We start from the raw sequence: 18,126 nt of genomic DNA, 5'->3' as shown, positions 1-18,126 counted from the left end.
ACAATCAATGGAACATGAGTGATCATGAGTGACTTTCAACAATAAATGTGTACTGTAGTCTTCTTCATGGAAAAATAAGACATCCCCTTGGAAATAAGACCCAGGGCATATTTTGGCATTTCAAAAAATATAAGAGAGTGCCTTATAATCGGGGAAACAGGGTAAGATGCAGAAATCCTAGACCCATGTGAGTAGTAGTGAGTTAGTAGACTGAAATGTTAGTTATGTGGGAAGACTAGCACAGTACTCCATGCTTGGTGGAGATGTCCTGGGGTTCAGATTTTTGGATCCACATTTATCCGCAGGCTAATGCGCCATCACTCAGATTAACAGCCTGAGAAAAATAGCACGTTTTTTTCCCCAATTGGAGGTTAAAGCACCAAAACAGTTACTAGACTAATTGAATATATCCTGTTAGCTGCTTGGATTAGCATTGGTTGTTACTGGAAAGCTTTCATCATTCCCCTGGAGTTCACCAAAAACAACCTTAACTGGATAAGACAAATTAACCTTTACTCTTAAATATAACCTTCACAAGTACTACAACACATGGGACCCATGGTTTGATTATAACCACATATATTTCAAGCAGGGAACCCTGACCCTTCCACTCATTGTTCTTTTAACCTTTGCTTCAAATGAAATTCTAAATGTTTACAAAGGGGGTGAATGAATAAAAATTACCTCTACCCACCATTTATGATCTCACTCTAAACTTGACAGGCCTAGATACCTCACAAGTTTCAAACCTGTGAATAACATTTTTGTACGACATTTTTTATAGTCCATCTTGGAAAACAACTTTTGTCACCTGCCGTATTTAGACTTTGTAACCTAAGAGGTTTTGAACTATGTTTGACCCCATGCTTATTCTACTGTTGACTGGTTATTGCTGTTGTTGTATTGACTTGAAGTGTAAAAAAAAAACCACTAATTATTAATACACCACCTTCTTGAAACCCTTTTAAATGCACTTGGGGTTTACACCATCAATTTATCTTCCAGGGTTTATAAATCTAACCTAAAAATGGTACAGTAGTAAGCATGCTAGTGTTCTAGTTATGCTTTTGTTTTTTCTTCTATCACTGTACATCAAGACAGTGGAAATGTGTGCTCATAATTCACTACTCTGGTCTGATTACCAAAGCCTAGGACATCCAGTGTAGGAAAATTCACCGAACCCTGTCAATGTGGTGAAAAATGTGTTACAAAAATAGGTTTTTGCCTTCACGCTATTAAATGGCTGAAGTCAGCACAACCTCACCTTATTTCATTTAATTATTTAATTAACTCTTGGATGTTTGCCAAGTAAACCACCTAAACTCCTTACATGGACCAAATACTTATGCTACCCACCCATACCACTACAGTACCCCCTTCTTTCCTGTCTAAGCTCCAATACCCCCTGGTGTCAACATTTTGCTGAAATAAGGGGAAGTGTTGCTGCAGCCATTTGTGTGCCCTAAAACTGTCTGAGAGCTCAGTAGGAGCTACCACAGATCAGCACTTAACATATCCAGTGGGTACACAAAATACTATCTGGCAAGTTCTTGAAATACAGTATGGCCCACTTACACACATTACCTTTTACAGTAATTTTTATAGGTTCCTTAAATGTGTATGGCTATGGAAAAACAAAAAATGGGTGGATTTTAATACACATTACTGCATACAAACTTTCTTTGGAAACCATAGGTTCCCAATGCCGTAATCCTAAATCAATTAGGAAGTAGCCCATTCAATGAAGTTGGCTTTTCGAACCTGTAATAGTAATGTGAAGTAGCTTCAGCATGTCAAGCTGCCCACCACCTTAAGGGCAGATAAAAACATAATAGATATTGTTAGCCACAGTGACTGAAATTTTAGTTTTCCAAAAAAGTACAACCATGCATGTAGTGCAATAGCAACAAGATTACAAGCTTTACATAAAAACAATCACTATGGGCAACAACTTGCTTCTTCCAATTCCTAAATCAAAAGCGAAGAGACCTCCAATGACCTAAAAGGAGTAAAGAATAATATCACATACCAAAAACACAAGGAAACAAGTTGTTCAGTGTGCAACAAACTTTAATTTACTATACCGTAAGTACTGCAGCAAACAAAAGTGCAACAAAGAATTAGCAATATGCAATAAAAAGTTATTTTTGACTTAAAAACCACCTCTCAGGCGGAGCACAAAAAAAAAAATACATCATTGATTACACAACCAAAATAAAAAATGCAATGTCAGCTATTATATTATGAAAGAGGTATCAAACACAACATAGATGAGTATAGTAAAATATATGCAAGAAGCCATTTCCTGTCACACATACAATCAGCAGTATTCTCAAATTTTTTATAAAAATTGTATAGACACAACTTTCTAGTAGTCACCCAAAAGCAGCCAGGTGGGTTTTGGAAAGTAATCAGCTAAATGGGGGATCAGGAGAACACTGCTCTGGATCTACCACAGAACAAGTCCTGTCAAACAGAGGCACTATACACGGCAGCACAACACTAGGGGGCGTACTAAACAAAGCACACACACACACACACACACACACACACACACTATGCAAAACTATACAGGGAAACCCTAGAGCTGGGAATGGCTGAAAAACCTCATAGAACCATTAGCTAGGCCAGGCATGATGGGACATGTAGTTCCAGAGCCGAACAGAAACAATGCCCCCTCGGTTATATTATCAGACATTTATACCAACAAGCCATCAGCAGATTAAAATCCTTACTACATTTCAGACAATTCTTGTTCGTTTTAGGAGCTCCTAAAGGGAATGATACAATAAATTATCAGCTTGGTGAAATAGGGTAAAGAGAAAGTAAAAGCGTGAACATGGCAGCAGATATCTCCCCACGATCATTAAACACAACCCTTTATAACAAAGCTAACCCAGCAGTATCTCTATCAATAGAACAGTGACAATGCAGCCGGCCTATTACCATACACGCAGCACAGTTCCCGCCAAACCCCAAACAAAGACGCCACTACTACCGCAAATATTACAATAAAACTGTCAGGAAAAACCCGACAGATGACACTCACCTAATAGAGACGCTCTTTCAAGAAATAAATATAATCAGTTGTCTCTCCTAACACGACCAAGGATCTCAAAAATATATTCTCTATGGCTGGCGCTCTCTTGTCACCGATATATATACTGTAGGGGAATGACTCATCACAGCCACACCAGTCATGTGCTCGTGCGCCACTAAAAAATCCCTAGCTCAGGGAACAGGGCGGGGCAGCTCCCGTAAATCTAGAAGATACTCGCTCTTTCCCGCTTACACAGCCAGTCCTAGCAACCTACATTAACGAATGGTGAACAAAATAAGCCGTTTGAAATGATAAATATGTTTTTAAAAAAAGAAAAACCGTTACCTCACAAAACACCGGCGCGGAGGGATACCAGGCAGAGGGCGTAGACAGAGCTTTAGTTATCTAGAAAATTCCAGTCGTTTGCATAGAGGGGGTGGGATGTGGTGATCGGTGATTGGAGGGATGTGATGCAATGTTGTTGCTGGGGTTGTCTGGCAGATTCTGGAGGTCCTGTCAGAAGAGTTGCAGTTTCTACTTCCTGGTTCTGCGTTGTTTTTGGTGAAGTTTGTGTTATGAAACACAAATACTGATTGTTTCTAGGGCCTAGAACACACAAGTGTGAAATCCACTGATAACTTTATGCCCAGCAACTAACACATTAGGTTCGTTGTCAGTTCCGAAATGTGTAACATATAATATAATAAGGGAAGTGGAAATCGGGTGAAGCACAGGACTGTGGAAGCTCCCAATTCCAGTATCAGTAAGAATAAATGAGCTTTCTACATGTTATTATTAATAAACAGGATTTATATAGCACCAACATAATATGCAGCACTGTACAATAAATAGGGGTTGCAAGTGACAGACAAATACAGACAGTGACACAGGAGTAGGGAGGACCCTGCCACGAAGAGCCTATATACATTGTCTTTTGTTCTATGGAGAGGGGAGGATGGGACAGAGACATAATGCTCCATAGGAAACAGCAGTGCTGGTTAGCTGTCAATCATTCAGTAATCTAATAGGATGTATCTCTGTGTGACGTCACGAGACAGTTGTGCAGACTTTAACCTGAGACAATCAGGAACCTTCATTTCGGAAGGAAATCTGGCATCTAAACCACACTATACTCATCTGACAGTGTTCCATCGAAGTGTTCCTCATTGTCATCTTCAGACATCTTGATTGGCCAGTACAGGTTGACGCGACTCCTGCGCAGGCATGCAAGAAATTATTCCTTCCTGACAACCACAGGGGAAGCCATGATTGCCAGGTATCCTGACAACCAACGGAATCTTGACATTGAGAAACCCAAAGGCTACGTACACAACGTGAAATTACTGTCGTTAGAAAACAATTTAGGACAGATCAACAATCAATCAGCAAGATAATCACCAATAATGTACACTCACGATGCAATTGTTTCAGAGATGCAGGAAGTGCATCTTGCATATATATATATATATATATAAGTACCGTGTTTCCCCGAAAATAAGACACTGTCTTATATTTTTTTGGGCTTCCAAAAACACACTAGGTCTTATTTTCAGGGTAGGTCTTATATACTTTTTTTAATGAAAAAAACACTTACCATATTCATGTAGTGTGTACGCCCGCTGTCTCCCGCTCGGTGAGTATTTTTTTTCTTTCTTTTTCTACTAGGTCTTATTTTCGGGGTAGGTCTTATATTAGGGCAGGTTGGGGGGGAAATTGCTAGGTCTTATTTTCGGGGTAGGTCTTATTTTCGGGGAAACACGGTATATACAGTAAAACCTTGAATTGCAAGTAACTTAGTGTGCGAGTGTTTTGAGAGTCAAGCAAATGTGTTTATTAAATTTTACCTTGATAAACGAGCGAGGTCTTGCAATACAAGTACAGTGCATGTCACCATAAATGCTCCGATTATCCTTTTCTCCTAGATGCTGCATGATTGTTCTCAATATTGGCTGTTCTATAGCACTGTACTGTACTCTGTGGCCCCTAACAATGGCCCCTAGGAATTAGAAAGTTGAAAAGGAAGGGGGTAAAAAGGCGATAATTACGGTGGCCGTTAAGAAGGAAATCATCAAGAAGCACAAACTAAATAATAGGAAGGCTAGATGCAGCAAAAGGAGCTACAAGAGCATCAAAGCAATGACCACAAGTTCTGGAAGATGTAAAAAAAGTTGCTTCTCATATAGTTAAACAAGAAGCAACTCGCAGGTGATAGTGTGACTAAGAACACTATCTGCGAGAAGGCAAAGGCCTTGTACGCCGACCTCAAAAGTAAACTTCCAGGTACCTCAACAGAAAACAAAGGTTTCAAGGCAAGCAGAGGATGGTTTGATAACTTTAAGAGGAGAAGTGGAATCTTTAGTGTTGTAAGACAAAGTGAGGCTGCAACTTCCGATGCTAAGGCCGCTGAAACTTTTGCTGCTGAGTTCCAGAAGCTCATGGTTTCTGAGTGTTACCTGCGGCAGCAAGTTTTTAACTGCAATGAGACTGGACTTTTTTGGAAAAAGATGCCAAAGAGGACCTACATCACAGTAGAAGAGTATGCAATGCCTGGTCACAATCCCATGAAAGACCATCTCACCCTCTTGTGTGCTAATACAAGCAGGGATTTTAAAGTCAAGCCCCTGCTCATGTATTATTCAGAGAATCCATGAGTCTTCAAGAATTGCAAGGTGCAGAAGAGTCAGTTAAACATTATGTGGACATCCAACAGCAAGGCTTGGGTAACACATATCTATTTTGTTGAGTGGATCAACAAGGTCTTTGGTCCTGCAGTAAAGAAGTACCTTTTAGAAAAAAATCTTCCACTGTCAAAGTCTTGCTGATTATACATAATGCTCCTGCTCATTCTCCAAGCCTTAAGACTTACTGGAAGAATTTGAGTTTATTAATGTCAAGTTCCTTCCTCCCAACACAACTCCACTACTCCAGTCCATGGACCAACTCTTTTCTAAGTTTAAAAAGCTTTACACCAAAGCATTATTTCAGTAATGCTTTGAGGTAGCCGATGGAACCAACTTTACCCTTCGAGAGTTTTGGAAACATTATTTCCACATTGTTACCTGCCTCAAGATCATTGATAAAGCCTGGGATGGGGTCACCAAGAAAACCCTCAATTCTGCTTGAAGAAACTGAATGTCTGATTATGTTCATGAATATGACTTGGAGAGGTTTGAACCGGAGCCACCAGTTGTTGCGGAAATTGTGTCCAGACCATGGGACTGGAGGTAAATGAGAATGACATCCAAGAACTGGTGGAGGAACATGACCAGGAGCTGACCATTGATGAACTGACTGATCTGCATCGCAAGCAACAGCAAGAGTTTATGGGAGACATATCGTCTGAGGAGGAGAAAAAAAAAATGGAGGAATCCCTTACTTCAAATGAGAATAGGAAGATGTTTAAAATATGGGAAAGAGTACAAAATTTTGTATATCAGCACCACCCGAGTAAGGCTGTAGCAGTGTGAACGATGAATCTGTTTTAAAACAATGCTTTATGAAAATGAAATTTCCATGAAATCCTCAAAAAGAGGCAAAAGCAACTGTCATTGAATAGGTTCCTTGTTAATGTTGCTCAGAAAGAAATTATTCTATTGGTGGCATGCATGTTCCAGCAGCAGCTGGGCATGTCTGGGCAAGTCAGTAAGCAGACGTCAGAAATAGGTATTTAAGGCGATATTGACCAAGGGCTTGTCTCCAGTGCGAAACCATCTTAATCGATAGTACAGCTAGACCATAGTGAGTCAGTCTGCTGTCAGGTGTGTTACGTTGGCCTAACACAATGGTGGAATGGGAAAAGGAATAAAATGCCTTTTGCTGTGCCTATGGTTTGGCGTGAGCCAAACGACCATCACTCAGACTGCTACTTCGGTATGAGTAAAATTGCTGGGTTTTCGAAAAAGCCTAAGTAAAAAATCGTCTATCCTGATTGTGAATCTGCTCTGAAGCCAGTGCCACAGGATGCAGAGAATTCAGTGCCAGTGCCTCCTACATCTGTTGTTACTGACAGTGACATGTCGGGTGTAGGATGAGGAACAGGAGGATGATGTCGATGTTAATGAATGTTATGAACCAATTTTAACAGGGTAAGCCACATTTTAAAAAATTATCTAGTAAGGAAGCTGTCTTTGTCAAAAGAGAGGTCTGAACTGTTAGCCTGCAGAATAAAGGAGTGGAATTTGCTACTAAAAGGAACAATAACTTTCCACTTTTGTGATTGTCACACAAAGCTTGCAGGTTATTACAAGCTGGAAAATGACATTTGCTTCTGTACCGACGTGAGTGGTCTGATGATGGAGTTAGGTTGCGAATACATACCAGACCAGTGGAGATTGTTCATAGACTCGAGCAAAGCGAGTTTGAAAGCTGTATTGGTGCATAAAGTAAATGGAAGACCTTCTGTTCCTCTTGCGCATGCCGAGGGAATGAAAGAGACATACGAATCCATGGAGTTCATTTTGAAATTGATTATCCATTCAGAACACAAGTGGAACGTTTGTGGTGACCTGAAGGTGGTGGCACTCCTTCTTGGCCTGCAATTGGGATATACAAAATATATGTGCTTTCTGTGCCTGTGGAACAGTTGTGATGACAGCAACCATTACAAAATGAAAGAATGGTCACCCAGACCTGAATACACTGTTGGCCAGTACAACATGAAGCATAAATCACTCCATGATCCACAGAAAGTTTACCTTCTGCCACTTTATATTAATCTTGGATTATTGAAAAAGGTTGTTGCAATGGATCGTGATAGTATGGGTTTTCAGTATCTGAAGGACAAGTTTGGAAAAGATATAACAGATGCTAAACTGAAAGCAGGCATTTTTGTTGAACCCCAAATCCGCAATTTGATGCGTGATGCCACATTCAGTGACAAACTCAACCCACTTGAACCTGTTGGTTGGGATTCATTTGTGCTAGTTGCACAAAACTTTCTGAGCAACCAGCAAGCTGAAAACCATGCTGAACTCGTGAACAGCATGCTGACAGCATACGATCAACTTGGCTGCCGAATGTCACTTAAAATTCGTTTCTTACATTCCCATCTGGACTTCTTCCCACCAAAGTTGGGTGATAAACAGGGGGAGAGGTTCAACCAGGACATGTCTGTTATGGAAACAAGATATCAAGGCCGGTGCAACCCCAACATGATGGGCGACTATTGCTGGTTTCTGCAACAGGAGACAGCGGAGAGCCCCAATCGCAAAAGCATGTGCCTGAAACACTTCTGAAGTGTACATGTGTGTTGAACAAGGACTCAGGTGAAATATGTGTAATTGTATATGTTGTTGCAACATAAAACTACATTTTTGTAACGTCATGGAACTTTGAGGCAAAAGTTAGTTATGTATAGAGATTACATTGTAACTGCAGAACGAGTGAATGTAGCTAATCGCGTCTATACGCGTAATTAAATTAAGATCCTAGGCAGAATCAGACTCCAGATTTGGATTCAGCGCACATGATTTAGTATAGGACACATGGATTAGACCAAGTAGCAGTGTAATTGGAAAGATCTTTCTCCCATACCTCCAATAACTGGTAGAGGTATATTTCATCCTACCCCTGTTGTTTTTGATGGGGATTGGGGTACTGTAAATATGAAGGGAACACTTTACATGGGTGGTAAGGTTGTGGTGCAGTTACAACTTGCCTACACCTGCATACTGTACCTCTGGTTGACCCACTACATGTAGCATCTCCCCTTCGGCTGCCCATAAAGAGTAAATGGGCATGGTGAATGGTTCAATGCCACCTTCTACCATATAGTTGAAAACTAGTTCATTAAAAATGTGCATAACCTTTGGGGCTTCTGAGTGGATAACAAGGTGCTAGTCCTAGAGGTATGTAAATGCGTGTGTATTTTTTAGTAGTATATTAAGTACTATTGCGATAATAAAACACACTAGCAGAAGTTCTTGAGTCTCCTATTAAATGCTGTGGCTCTACCCACTAGCTGTTCTGTCACCACTGGGCCCCTGCAGAGCTGTAGTCACATACCAACTGGCAGATAGATTCACAGAACACAAAAGTGGACATTTTTACTCTGGGTTCACTATAAGCCATAGTTGACTTATGCACAGGAAAAGTCTAAGTGGAGGCAGGGCAGCACATTACCATGTGCCTGAGCATGCTTTGTTGCACTGAATAGAGAATAAAGGCCTGCCTGTTTCCTTGCACTGTTTTTCTTGTTATTGTTCTTGGCCAGGAAGCGGTATTTGAGTTCTATTTTCACATATTGCAAGTATTAAGTGAAAAACTGTCACATATCTGTGACAGTAATATATCACATATACTGTACTGTCATATGTAATAAAAAAATCTGTTAGGGTGTATTCCTACTAGTGCATTACAAATAACAGGCATTGCTATTAAGAAATGAGCGGTAACACAACATGCAGCAACACACAAGACATGCTTTGTTGCATTGATTTGACATTCATCTATTAGCACCTTAAACACACTTTGCACACTCTGTGTGTGTTGGGCAACTCATTCAAAAGAATAGACTGTACAAACACAAAGCAAACCATTTGAAGTTGTTGCAAATGGCTGCTCAGGAGCTGCAAATATGCAGAAAAGCTGTTTGTTTGCTAAATGAGAGGCAGTTGGATTTGTATTAGATAGTGGCCTGATTCTGTCAGCATCTGCTTAATTAATCTCTTCAAAGGAGAGTGTTAGATTGCTGACAACAAACCAAACAGGGCTGTAGTGGTTTGCATAGATGTGCACCCAGCAATAATGCAAAGGCTAAATAAAAATTGGAGATTTGGGGAACTATATTTAACTTTGATTTCTTTAGATTATGTTCAGGTAGGAAGACCTGGAATTACCTTGTGACTGGCACCTTGACATCCACTTGGCTGCCAGATCCAGCATTTCAACCTAAGGTAGCAGTTTATAGGCGTGAGGAAGCCGAAACCGTACCAAAACCCTACCACCCGTCTAACCTCCACCTGAGGGTATTACCATATTTTATGTATCGTTACTTTCATTTGTATAGTTAGCAGCAGAACCAATATTGTCCTACCTTTGTGAGATGTATTAACATGAACTGGTAATTAGAATTAGTAACCTATAAAAAAACATATGTTAAACTTTTACTTTCTAGAGCTACTTTCCTTACAGAGAAAACGTTCCACCTGGCTGACTCACAGTCATGAGTTACAAGGAGGAGATTGTTGTGTAATTTTTCTTCAGGTCATGCCTTCAACAAGGAACAGGCCGATCCCTAGAATGTAAAGTCCAGTTTCATTACACAAATATGTAGTGTATACAAACACCTGATTTTACTTATCTAAAAGACCCGACTGCCACCATGGAACATATTTAGTGAACTTTAAACTGAACATTATCTAATCCCTAGATGCAACATTTCTCCAGATCCTTCTATTATAAAATGTATACAGTCATTGACACATTGGGCTACAATGGATAGTCTTCTCTTGTGGGTATATTAATAAACAGTTTGTGTGTCTTTTTTAATATATGTACAAAAGCTTCAAATTACACCCAACATTCTTTTGTAAAAAACATAACATTTGTGTGGCTGAATGTTCTTAGAATGTATTATATAGGAAGAGTCAGATTCAAAGCAGTGAAGCAGATATGGCTGGCAGAAGGTGAATATATTAGGTTGCTACTGTCAGGTTTGAGCTGATTACTAAGGTAAACGGAGGACATGTTAGTTATTGGCTAAAACCAGATGTTTATGGTTACAGCCATTTGTATTCACGTCCTGTGGAATTCAGATTTAGCTGAACTTGGTGAACCCATTAACAAATTATAGTAAACCACATAAAATATATAGAGAGAGGGAGACTTGTTGCACACGTCTCAGTATGTTCACCCATCTCTACTGAATACCTTTTAAGTAAGAACATTAGATAGCCCCCATTTGCATGACTTTAATGGTTTATCAGTAGCCCTTATCCAAACTAACAGATGTTTCTTAATAAACATCATGCTGCCTCTATTAACTTTGGATTTGAAAACCATTGTTTCATATTAAGATGAAAAAGTGAAAACAAAATGCACTGGTTTACTGGCCTTTGGCAGTCTCTCATAAACTACTGCGCAGGTGTTTGCGAATGCCTGAAAAATCTAAAGGGTCACTCCCTGGCACTTATCGGGTTGCAAGTTGATGCCCGGGAGCAGTAAATACTGCATTTTTTTTACCATTAATTTGAACTTAGTTATAATTTACATACACACATCAGATAATAGTCACCGGAAAATCAGTTTTGCACATGTCAAAAATCTGACTGTACAGTGGTCTCCCTATGGCAGATTGATGAACTGTGGATTGAGAATGACAATTGTTCACTCCTATGGAGGAGAATACAGCAAGGTGCCACTCACTTTTCCTCCTCCCTCTTCCTTCCAGAACAGCACTTTGTGTACAGTGCTCGATCATTCATCTGTCACTGGAAACAATCACGAAAGATCGTATAGCGACAATTGACATCTGTATGATGCTACGAGTACGAGTGTCTGGGGCAATCAGTGCTGTGTGCCCTATGGAACACCATGTACTTTCATGTCATCACCTTCCTCGGGTCCCTTTTTCCAGTAGCATACATATCCTGTTTCATATAAACACACAAGTTACAAGTCTTGTCCTGTAAACAGATTGAATCCTCCATTTCAAATAATAACTAAATAAGTTACAAGACCAGGAACTTGTCATATGAGGAGAATACGGGCAGACAGCCAAACCCCTGTGACTTGTCAGATGATTCCAGCCTGGGAGACATTTTGTGTAACAGATCTGAGAACTTAGTTTTGTCTGCTACTTGGTATTAAAATACTTTTGTTTTTCTTAAAGGTTAACCCTAGGAAATTATACAAAACTGTCTGATTCTTCCCTTAACATCAAAATTGTTCAAGAATAAATAATAATTTTGGTAGTCCTTTTTTATTTTCTTTGTAGCCCACTATTTGAAGTTGTTTAGAACATCACTACATCATGCCAGTCCAGGGGAGAGACATGTAGGGAGTCCTAGACCTCACATGTGTTCCCTCTGTTAATATTATGCTGTGTGATAAGGTATAGGTATGAGATATGTGTTGTGTTAAGGCAGCCCAAAAAGCTACACAGCACTAGGATTTCCATGGTTTTTGGAATCTAAGGTTCCTTATTTATGATCCACAATTCCTGATCAAAGATGGAGACATCTTTCTATGGAGAATGTATGGGGCCTTAAGCTTTATTCATAAGGGGCTTTTGACTATTGGAGGCATAGCCGTCTTTTCCAATGTAGTCACATTCAACCCTTTTAAATAATTTTTTGGACAGGCAAAGCTGTTTATAATCTCAATCATTTAGCTTGTGCTTCCTTTTGAGGAGCCATCACCACCAGGACAAGCTCCACCTTCCACTTTTTATTTTTCCTAATGACAATGGCTATCCTGAATTTACTCTTTATAATGGCTATCCTGAATTTACTCTTTATAATTGATGCTCACGGATTCCCTATGACTGGCATCTGGTTTTTCTAGATGGGACTTCCTGTTCAGTAAATCCATGGTCTTGTTCTTTCAAGTAATGTAAAGGTTTCAGAGATTTTTTTTACCAGAATGATAGGTAAGGTAACCTTATAAGATTTAGCCTGTCATTCATTATACTTGTTCTTCCTAAAGCGGACCTAAACACCAGTATAAACATTTGTTCCTGTTGTGTTGTAGGGTGCCACCATCTCCTTCATTCTTCACTTCCTCCTTGCTAACTTCGGCAATGCTAATTGGCAGGACCAGTATGATGTAACTCCCATGCACATGCAGGGGAAGCCAAGATCAGCAGATATCTTGGCAACTAAAGCTGGCCAGCACATAGACCAATACTACAAAGAGAAGTGCATAATACATATTGCAGATTCCGACACTTATCTGTTCTGAATAAAAAACATTTTGTTTTGCCATATCATTTGCAGACTAATTTCTAAATAGAAGGCTCAGCTTTTAATATAATCAATAAAGTAATGATAGTTTTCTATAAACAACCATTTAAAAGTAGGTAGGCCTTAGAAAGTATTTTCCCCAGGAAATAGAGATCATCTGGTATATGATGCCTACAATGCCATTTGTATCCTAGGGTCTATTCACATTTGTCCATTTTAACTTAGAAAAACCTAGGCATTCTGTGCATTTCAAGTGGAAATCCTATTCTGCAGTTTAGTGTGAAGGGTAATATATATGGGCTTATTCACATCCGTGCATATAAGTTATGATGTAAATCCTATTCAGATTTCTGGAAAAACCAGCCAACCAAGCAGGAAATTACAATTTTGGGGGAATTCTTTATACAGTGCATGGTGTGTATTAAGGCTGCTATAATGGAAAGGGACATATGATTTCAGGACATTGCAGGATGCCACTTCTTTAGGAGTGGAGTTTTTCTCTTTAAGGTGAACAAGTTTTCTTGCATTAGTTTTACTGCGATATACTGGAGATACTGGAAGGCAAAGGTTCTGCTGAGTCACTCACACTATGCATGTTTCCAGAGGGCATAGAGAAAACACTCCCGCATTAATACGTAACATATTATTGTGTCACCTTCTGGATCATTCACACCCAAAAGCATGTTTTTATTCTTCCTCCTTGGTAAAAATAGTAGAGTGATAAAGTAGGAACATTATGCTAATCCAAATCAGTAATAAAACCTTTTCTTTCTTTTTTATTAATAAGCAGCAGTCCAGAATCTGTTTTGTTTGTCTACAAAGTTCAGGGTTTCCTTCCAGTTTCCTCAGTAACTACATTACACAATTTACAGTTTAAAGCAGATCTGGAATTTTCCATGTTTTCTTTATCTAGTGAACAACTCCCCACCATTCTGCCAATATAAAAAGAAAAGAGTTACAAAAGATACAAGGAGAAAAAAATATCTCCATCATACCCCATTTATTGACTGCTGTGATGGTAATCTCATTTCACATTTAATCAGTGGGATCCTGGGGGAGCTGAAAAAGGTAAATCTTACTAGAATGCCCTCCATATAAAGTTTGATTTGTGTTTTTTAGATTTATCTAAATTTTACAGGGGAAGAGTAGACAGACATTTGTACATTTTATTGGAAGATCTACCTTAAACACACCTGGCAACACACCGCATAGAAACAAACGGTAGTTACTAGGTAGTGACTGCAGAGCATGTGTACTATCTATAAAGCAGTGAATCTGACTTTCACTGAAACATTTCCTAATGAAAATCCTTACAGGCTATGTGCTTCAATGGCATCAATTGATTCTCCATCGGGGAATGTTTCAGTGAATATCTCTGCTTTATAATAGAATAATAGTACCGGAATTAGTAATCTATAAAACATATAAAGTTTTTATTAAATGTAAAAAAGCCATTTACATAACAGAGAAGCCCCAGAGAAATAATATAAAATCTGGGTCAACCAGGTGGACACACCAGGTCTGTTTTATGAAGTTTACCGACCATGTTGCCTATACACTGCATGTTGTCTATACCTTCATCTGTATCTCTGCTCCCAGGTTCTTGCCTTCTTGACAGATCTATCCTATCATTCCTAAACACTCGACTGGATGTGTTATTATTGTATTTTTTCTTATCACTCTGCATGTTGTTTATAGTTGAGGGAATGAGAGACATTTGACTTTGTCTTTTTTGCTATATGCCTGTTTTTTAATACTTACTTCACTTGAAGTCCCTTCTTTTCTGGGGAGCTGTGTTCTCTCCTCTATGTTAAGGTCTTATTTCTTGTATTTCCTATAATCCTGAAATTAAAAAATGTAACTAAAAAAGTCTTGATCATCTGGAGAAAGGAAGGCCCAGTAACAGCTTCCTAGTTCAAATCTTTGTTCTTCAAACTCAAACTGGGAAGAGCACTGACAATACCAGCCAGAACAGCTGTAGACTGAAAATTGTTTTTCTTTTTTTCCATGGGTGAGATTTGGCAGGTTGCCCATATCTATCTCTAGTTAGGTATAAAAGATCAATCCCTCATATGTGCTTTTACGTTTTGTGTGATTGAGGGTAATACTGTACAGGCAGCTGTAAAAAGTGTGTGCATTTTTCTTCTTATTTCATGAAACAACATTGTTTTCTGTCATTGTTGACAGGCTGGTTTGCTCAAAATCAGGTTATTTCAGGAGCTACCATGTAAGTCGGTGTGGCTTCCAGTTAGCAAGATCAAAAATAAACCAGTACAAAATGTTAGTAGGCTGTAAGCCCTGACATGTTCCAACATTAGTCAGCAGTGAAACATCATTACCAAGTAAGTTTGTTTAGACATCCCAGTCTGTTCATTGACCCAGAATAGCTTGCACTGCTTAGCACTCCTGGAGTCACCACATAAAAATCTCCTCTTGGTATCAGCATCTACTATGGGAATGTTTCCAATGCCATGTAAATAAGCACGGGACTTTTTATTCAGTGCTGCTGACAGGATACATGGACAATATGACCTGACAGATCTGATTGCTCATACCTACAGACAATACATATTTTGACATTTCAACAATTTGATATAATCTTTCACATTTTCGTGTATATTAGAATAATTTCCAATTTTTTATTTAAGACCATCTGGCTTGTTTATCTTTTGATGTTTTAGCAGGAATAAAAAAAACTGAACAAAGTTCCCATTCTACTTGATTCCTTATAACTTATCTAGGAGTCATCCCCTAGTACAATTCTTCATTCTTCTGAACAATTGTAATTGTTGGATTATTTAGGTCTTCATTGTGGCAGAACAGTACTACTGGCTGGACTTGAAAACTTGAAGGGTGACATACTAATCTGGGTTGAAAGCCTAATCATTATGTTTTACTATCCACCCTTTTCTTTAAAGGGTAGTGTCTTGAAAGAATAATGGTGACTATTTGGGACAACATGGAAAATTCAGGTGGTTGTGATAAAGTTTTATATTCATATTTAGCAGTGTAACTGCAGTGAAATAAGGACAGATTTTATAAGTAATAGTCAGCATAGATTTAGGAAAGATCAAAGTTGTCAAAGAAATTTACTCTCTTTTTATGAGGAAGTAAGTAAACAGGTAGACAGTGGAGTAGCAGTTGATATAGTATACTTGGACTTTGCTAAAGCATTTGACACCGTACCCCACAGACAGTGCAAGTTAGGTTTAGAAAATTCAATCTGTAAATGTATAGAGAACTGGCTTCAAAAACGCAACCAGGGAGTAGTTATTAATGATTTATACTCTGAATGTTCTAAGATTATTAGTGGTGTACCCCAGGGTTCAGTGTAGGGACCTTTACTGTTTAACATCTTTAAAAAATGATATAGAGTTTGGGATTTCTGTGTGTGCAGATGACATTAAACTATGTAATAGAAATTAGTCCATACAGGAAGTCTATAATCTATAAGCAAACCTGAATGTACTGTTTGATTGGGCAGCAGAGTGGCAAATGACATTTGATATTGAGAAATGTAAAGTTTTGCACTTGGATGCTAACAACATGCATGCTCTTTGCATCTGGAAAAAAATAAATATAATCTCCGGAAAAAGAAGGGATTCTTCACAATATCGTCTGTAAAAATGTGGAATCGGCTCCCTCAGGAAATAGTTTTAGCAACTACTATAGATTGCTTTAAGGAAAAGCTGGATGCTTTTCTAGAAGAACAAAATATAACTGGATGATAAATTTTAAAAGGAATAACACTAGCAACTGTTGACCCAGGGAACATCCGATTGCCTCATGGGATCAGGAAGGAATTAATTTCCCCTGTGGGGAATAATTGAACCATTCGTTAAAGGAGATCTTTTTTTACCTTCCGCTGGATCAACTATTTAAATATAGTTTTATTGGGAATATGCAGGTTTCTAGCATATTTATTTTTCTAGTGGTTAGATGTGACTTTTCAACTTGACTAAAACTGTATCTATTAAGACGCATAGAGCAATAATTATAGATGGATTTTACCTCTGTAAGGTCCACTACTAGCATCAAAAGAGAGAAGTGCTCTCAAAGAATACCCTTCTTCACATTAACTTTTCCCTAAATACCAACATGTATTGATTTAGAGAAGTGCACTACTCCATAGCCAGGGTTCATATAAGTACATAGGAAATAACATTAGGTGTGAACTAATAAAATTGGATTTTTATCTGCTGTGCTATAGCAGATGCAGAGTATAAGGGTCTTATGAGCACAGACTAATAATTTTTGATTCATGCATGTACAGTATATGGCATGGTGCTCTTTGGCCTCAGTTTGGCAAATCTGCCAAAAGCACAACTGTCTGTCTACACACGTTCAATAATTGTCTGAAAGATGCATGCACAAAAGACTGAAAGATGCATGAATGAGCGCTGTACATACAGCACTGTTCTGCTCTTTGAAAAGGGGAGGGGGGAACAACACAGCGGCACCCAAATGATCGTTTGCTGTTCGTGGATCCACCAGGACGAATCCATGAATGATGCACGACGAGCACTGTACACACGCCAGATTCTCATCTGATACTATCCCAGATTCGATTATCGGACGAGAATTATCTGAAGTGTGTATGTAGCCTTACAAGCAGATCCTCCCATTTGTCCCTTGTTTTCTGCCAAGGACTGAACTTAATACTACATGTCACCATGGTCATTTATGGAGCTGCCCAGTTGGTCAATAGTAAAAGGTGGACATCTGCTGTATTACTTACCTGAAACTGGACAATAAACCTCATTTTCTTTTTATATTGAGCAGCATTGTTTTGTACCTGCGATGATATTCTTTATTGGGGATATCACCCTATGCCAGCTGTCACACTACTAAATGGTTCTGTTCTCCTACATGTAATCCAGTAAAATATCAGTCACTGTATAAGTACAATATTACTCTGTTGTTGTTGTAGCTTAAAACACCAAACATAATTACAAGAACAAATAAAATTTACTGTCTCAATGTCTATATAGGAAAACATTTTCTGATCTGTGTGATCTGGAACAAATGAGTCACCTCTAGTCTGCTGTACTGTATTTCATGAAATGAAGAGAAATGTGTCACTGACTCTCTCTGCTGGTTGATTTACAAAGTTCATGCAACAATACAAACTGCACTCAGATTTCAGAGGCCTTAAAGCATACCTAAAGTCAGAGCTTTCACTTT

The 18,126-nt window shown here is 38.8% G+C and overlaps 1 long non-coding RNA gene across 1 annotated transcript; it reads right to left on the bottom strand.

Moving 5' to 3' along the window:
- Positions 1–2,430: 2,430 nt before the first annotated feature.
- On the bottom strand, positions 2,431–3,529 carry LOC140344098 (uncharacterized). Its single transcript, XR_011923487.1, has 2 exons — positions 3,386–3,529; positions 2,431–3,310 (listed from the first exon to the last, which is right to left on the bottom strand). It is a non-coding gene; the product is annotated as an uncharacterized lncRNA (long non-coding RNA).
- Positions 3,530–18,126: the final 14,597 nt, after the last annotated feature.

Source organism: Pyxicephalus adspersus, chromosome 1 (genome assembly GCF_032062135.1).
Source record: "Pyxicephalus adspersus chromosome 1, UCB_Pads_2.0, whole genome shotgun sequence".
Classification (NCBI taxonomy): Eukaryota; Metazoa; Chordata; class Amphibia; order Anura; family Pyxicephalidae; genus Pyxicephalus; species Pyxicephalus adspersus.
Note: the sequence above shows the minus strand (reverse complement) of the source record. Positions and strands in the feature narration are given on the sequence as shown.